The following is a 6,378-nucleotide window of genomic DNA, read 5'->3' on the forward strand; positions in this document are numbered from 1 at the left end:
ATCCAGAATCCATAGAGACCTAAACAAATCAACAAGCAAAAAATAAATAAGACCATTAAAAATGGGCAAAGGACATGAACAGACAGTTCTCAAAATAACACACGTAAGTGGCCAACAAACATTAACAAATGCTTACCATTGCTAATCATCAGAAAAATGCCAAACAAAACATCAATAAGATACCATTTCACACCAGTCACAATGACTTTTGTTAAAAACAAATAATAAATAGAAACTTAAAAAAGGATGTTGGGGAGGCTGTGGAGAAAAGGGAACACAAACCGTTTGTGGCAATGTAAATTAATTCAGCTACTATGGACAGCAGTTTGGAAATTAAGAATTAAGAATAACTGTTGGATGCAGCAACCCCATTACTATACTAGGGGTATACCAAAAGGACAATAAATCATTGTAACAAAAAGATGTATACACATGTATGTTCATTGCAGCACTATTTACAATAGCAAAGACGTGGAGTCAATCCAGGTACATCCAAGGTAGATTGAAAATCCAAGGTAGATTGGAAAATTCCATATATACCATGGAATACTATGCAGCCATGAAAAGAACAAAATCATGTCATTTGCAGCAACATGAATACAGCTGGAATCCACTCTCCTAAGCAAACCAACGCAGAAACAGAAACCAAATATCTCATGTTTTCACTCATGTGGGAGCTACATATTGGGTGCACATTGTCATAAAGATGGGAATAATAGACAATGGGAAATAAGAACGGGGAGGGACAGAGTGGGCCAGGGTTGAAAAACTACTTCATGGGTCCTATGCTCACAACCTGTGTGATGAGTTCAATTGTACTGCAAACCTCGGTATCCCTCAATATGCCTTTGGAAGAAACTTACAGAGGTACCACGTTAATTTAGAATACAAACTAGAAAAAAAAAAAAAGAAAAGTTTACTATAAGTAGAGAACAGAAATTTCTTTTTAAGATAAAATTTATTGAAGTAAAAAATGGATTAAACTTTTATAAAGGGCAGAGTTTTCTAAGAATTTCAAAGCAATGCATTCATTGCAAAAGATGGCTTTAATTACTTAATCTTTTTTTGTGTGTGTGAGACAGTGTCTCACTCTGTCACCAGGCTGGAGTGCAGTGGTGCAGTCTTGGCTCACTGCAACCTCCACCTCCTGGCTTCAAGCAATTCTCCTGCCTTAGTATCCCAAGTAGCTGGGACTACAGGTGCGCATCACCACGCCCAGCTAATTTTTGTATTTTTAGTAGAGACGGGGTTTCCCCATGTTGGCCAGGATGGTCACGATCTCCTGACCTTGTGATCTGCTTGCTTTGGCCTCCCCAAGTGCTGGGATTACAGGTATGAGCCACCATGCCTGGCCATTGTTTAACCTTTGTACTAATAAAATACTACCTTTCTAAAATCATGTATATGCAATAAATCAATATTAACTGCATTTTTGTCAGATTACTCTAAACAGCATTACATATATACATCCTCTGTTATCTAAACTTAAAATAAGTAGAAATTTTATTTTATTTATGTGATTATTTTTCTATTTAAGCAAACTGCAAATTATGTCTAGTCACTAAAAATACTAAAGGCCACATTTTGTAAGTGATACATGATTTTCATGATAATGTTTCTTGTTTAATTTAGACATTATTATTATTTTTACTTATTTTAGATGGGGCCGGACTGTGTAGAATAAATAATTAGAGAAACAAAGAGAAGTACGTTGACAAAATTTATTAATTAAATTTAGGTTTATTTTAGAAATAAAGTGTAAATAGCAAATGGCATTCCTTTTCATTCTTGGGTTAGTAGATACTACATCAATATTTTTTTTCTTACACACATCTAATGAAAGATGTGAAAACAGAAACTTTCACAGAGAAGACTGTACTTATGCACCATAAATTCATCATGTTCCAAAGCTTAAATAGTTCCCAAGAAGTCTGTGCATCTCTTTTTCACTGGCTCTACACTTTCTTAAGTTTTGCCATCCTCATGGAACTGTCAGCCAGCACACTGAAACGATTCTCAGAAAACAAAGGCATCATCAAGTTCTCAGGGTTTTGGTAGAGATTGAAGGCCAACAGACCTAAGACTCATTCAGAAATACTTAGCTGAGCAATAACCCTTCATAAGCAGTCACTTGACAGGTGACATTTTAAATCTCCTCTAATTTACTGTGTCATTGGCTTACACTTGTTCTCAGGAAAAGTTCCAAATTTTTCACCATGAAATAAAAACACCCATGTCAATGTAATTCTTGTCAAGTTACTCAGCCTTGTTTCTCACCACTTACTGCACTCTGCCCTTTGCTCTAGCACCAAACTGGATGGAGTGGAACTCTGCAGGGCTCTTCCTCACCTCTGGCTCTTTGCCTTTGCCTCTTTCCTCTATCTGGGAAGCTTTTCCTTGTCCTTCAGGTATCAACCTATGTTATCTCCTCCACCAGAAAGCCCATGATATTGACATAAAAGTGGGTAGATGTCCCTTCTCTGTGTTCCAGTAGTGCCCTGCTGTATACCTGTCATGGTATCTATGACTCTATATGGACATTGCCTGCCTGTCTGTTTTTTAGGTTATAGCTTATGACTGTTGAGAGGTGGACCATGCCATCTTCATCTTGTAATTCCAGTGCTGGTTCTAGTACCTTAGCATGTGGCTGTTGATTACATGAATGAAGACTGAAAAAGCTCTTATATTTAAACACAATTAGAATTAATGCCATGTGTAAATTATTAAATAGTAATTTTGTATTGTAAATGTACATACATATTTCTCATTCTTATTAACTCTGATAAAGTTCTCAAGTCTTTAGTTTTTAAACTCACACTTAGTTAACTGAAGTGTTTTAGGTAAAGAACAAAATTCTTTATTTTTCTTTCCAGCTGTTGCTGTATTGTACACTTGCTCCCATCTACTTTCTTCTCTAGAATCCACGGGTAAGCCACATCTAATGAAGAGAATATTTAACCATAAAGTCTTAAGGAAAAATTGTATGATGATTTAAAAGATTATAAAACTTTATTACTGGGCTATTTACACATTTTAATTGTTTCTCATAAAATATATAACATTCCAATATTTACTGAAGTAGGATATTTTTGTATCAAATGTATGATTATAATTTATAGGGTATTTTAAATGATGTTTTTTGGCCTCCTTAAGTTTTAAGTGGATCTTGCAAATGAAAACCACTATTATAGAGTTTGACATACTCAAATTGCCCAAATGTCAGCTGTTTAAACAACCGAGTCATCATTGATACTTTAGTAAAGGTTAGTAAAGGTCATCGAAGGCTTATTTGCATTTTACAGTTTTTATTACTTAGTAGAGTTAAGGAGTACCTGCCAGGTTTGTCCATGCTAATGTTACAATTTTCTTTTTGTAGTTCAACCGTATTTTGTATGGAGATACTTTGAGGCTCTGTAAATATCTGGTTACTCCTGAGAACCCACTAGATTTAGCATTTCATGGATGACTTGTGTTTGAACAATTATTACTATGATGGTTACCAGATGATTATTTTCTTATTCTCTTCTTTGTTCTACATGGAGAAATAAAACCAATAAATAAGGGAGTAGGAAAGCTCATGATTCTGATGCTCCAATTCCCCAAGATTAGGCCAGTAGTAGACATTCCAAGCTGACTTTATATCTCTTTGATTTGTCTCCATTACTCTGTCAGCACTTTTTTTACTTTCTGGCAGAAGATGTTCTAAGCTCAGCTTGTATTTTCTCTGCGCCAGCTCTGGAATGAGTAATTTTTTTTAGAAGCAGAGGTGGAGCCACTGAGGAAGCACAGGTGAGCCCTCCCCAGTGTGTACTCACTGGTCCCCAACAGAAGAACCACTGCCACATCCACTGAGGTACCAAGAAACTAGCAAAGGGCCTTCTGGCTGTCTGGGGAGAGTCCTCATGTGGTCCCTGGCTGTCTCAGAGATTCTGGATTAGTCTTCCTGTAGCCTCTGTGTTGTGTCTTTAGATCGGGGCTCTGTGGGAAGGGCCCTGAGAGACCCAACAGCACAGCGTGCCTTATCTGCCAAATGTCCCTCCCTTCCTCACACTCTGTCACTTAGGAAGAGGGTAGATGGTGTGTCCAGGCAGTGTCAGGCCACCTCACTTTCTCCTTTGAGATGGGCCCAGAGGGCCTTTGGGGTGAGTGTGGAGCTGGGAACCTGGAGCCTGAGGCCAATTGTCTCTCCCTGCGTCTTGGAGGAAAGGCCATGTCCCCAAAAAACCCCCAGGGCCTGACCTCTGGGCACACATGCAGGGAGGGAGGGTCTATGAGCTGAAGGGGACACTGTAATGAGACTTTGAACCCCGTTGCTCCGGGGCTTGGTCAGTGGACCATGGTCAGAGATGACCTGGTCATCAGGACCTAGTCATTTGGGACCTGATCAGCAGGGGCCTGGTTAGTGGAGGCCTCCTCAGTAAAGGCCTCATCAGTGGGGACATGGTGACCTAGTCATTGGAAGCCTGATCAGTGGGGGGACCTAGTCAGTGGTGGCTTTATTAGTGGGGCCTGATCTGTTGGAACATAAACAATGAAAAACTGGTTGGCGGGGCATACACAATATATCACGGGCCTGGTCAGTGTGGGGCCTTAGTGGCTTGGAGCCTGGTCAGTGAGGGCCTGGTCAGAGGGGACTCGGTCAGCTGGGTACTCGTTCATGGAGAATTGTTCAGTGGGGGGTCGGGTGGGCAGCAACCTGGTAAATTGTGGTCTTGTCAGTGGGAACCCGGTCTTGTCAATGGGGACCAGGTCAGTGGAAAATTGGTCAGTGGGGTCTGGCCCATGAGGTCTATTAAGTGTGGGCCTGGTTAGGAAGACATGGTCAGTGGGACCTGGTCAATGGAGAAGTGGTCATTAGGGGCCTCATCACTCATCACTGGGAACCTGGTCAGGGGCAGTTGGTCAGTACCCGGCCTGCTGGCCACTATGTGACCTCAGGCAGGGGGGTTGTCTGTGGAGCCTCCTTGCCTCCATCTGCAGGGAAAGTGAGTCAGGGCACCCTGGAGGGTGGCTGGAAAGAGAAGGTGAGAAGATGTGTTGAATCCAATACTGCTTGGCAGACCTACAACTTTACAAATGACCTGTGTTCCACCTAGAGAGGGTGCCAGCCCTCTCAGCATTATGCAGTGCCCCTCCTCTGTCTGCATCCCCAGGACCATCATGGGTGGGGAGGGCAGAGATTGGGGAGCACCTATAGAGGCTCTAATGCTCTAAGGTGACAGTGATGAGGACCTGGGTGCACCCATGAGTGGAGAAGCTAGGCCTGTCCAGAGAAGCAAGACAAACACACACACACACACACACACACACACACACACACACAGGCACACATGCATACACAAATACATTGCATACACACATGTCAGTTCAGGGGATAGAGGACACTGACTCTGGGCCCTGTTGACCCAAGCAGACTCCCATGGTGGTGGGTTGTGTGACCCCACAAGGTCACTGTTACTGAGTCCCCATCGCCTCTGTGTTGTGGAGCAGTTAGAGACACACATCAGTGTCTGTGAGTAGCTCTGCGTGAAGGACTATTTTCTAGATGAGAGGCACATCTCAACACAGCTCACTGATCAGATTCAAGTGAGTGGGACCTGCTCTTTTCTCTTCCTCCTGGCTTGGGAAAAGTCACTATCAGGTGGGTGGTTTTGGCCTCTGGGCAGCTACTGAGGGTAATCCCTGAACACTCACCAGCTGCCTGTTATGTGCTGACAGTCATCTCATTCATCCTCGCAGCAATTCCATTCTGCATCTTTTCTGATCACCTCCGTGACCACACAGGACAACCCCATCAGGGCCCTGTCACCAGGCCCAGTCTAGCTCCATGATAACCAAGACACAGGTCCAGAGACAATCGTCCTACATTGTGCCTGCATCTGACCCCCCTTGGTAGGTAGTTACCAGCACAACATGGAAGAAGCCAGGGCAGCATGCAGCCAGCTGCTCTGCAGCCCCAAATGGCTCCTGGGCCTTGGGAAGTCATTCATAAAGGGGAAGCTGGTCACTTTGAGGTCCCTGAAGGGAAGGGTGAACGTGCATCCCAACAGCCCTGGCAGCCAGCAGCATGCCATACATATTCTCACCCAACATGTGTGACAGAGGTCCCCTCCTGGGGCACAAGTCCCATACCTAAAGCATCCTGTCCCAGTCGGACCTCATCCTGAGCCCTGGGAGGGGAGGGGCACCATGGGCCCCCCTGCAGCAGCCAGGATTACCACCCAGGGGACTCGGCCTTCTGTGGCCCTGGCCAGACTTAGAATTTGGCCCAAGACAAACTTACTCGGAGCACCTTCTCAGTACCTGGGGCCTGTGCATGCCAGGCAAGGCCAAGCTGGCTCAAAGAGCAACCAGCCACCTCTGCAAGGGTGTGCCAGG

The sequence above is a fragment of the Pan troglodytes genome, chromosome 14 (assembly GCF_028858775.2).
Source record: "Pan troglodytes isolate AG18354 chromosome 14, NHGRI_mPanTro3-v2.0_pri, whole genome shotgun sequence".
In the NCBI taxonomy this organism is placed as follows: domain Eukaryota; kingdom Metazoa; phylum Chordata; class Mammalia; order Primates; family Hominidae; genus Pan; species Pan troglodytes.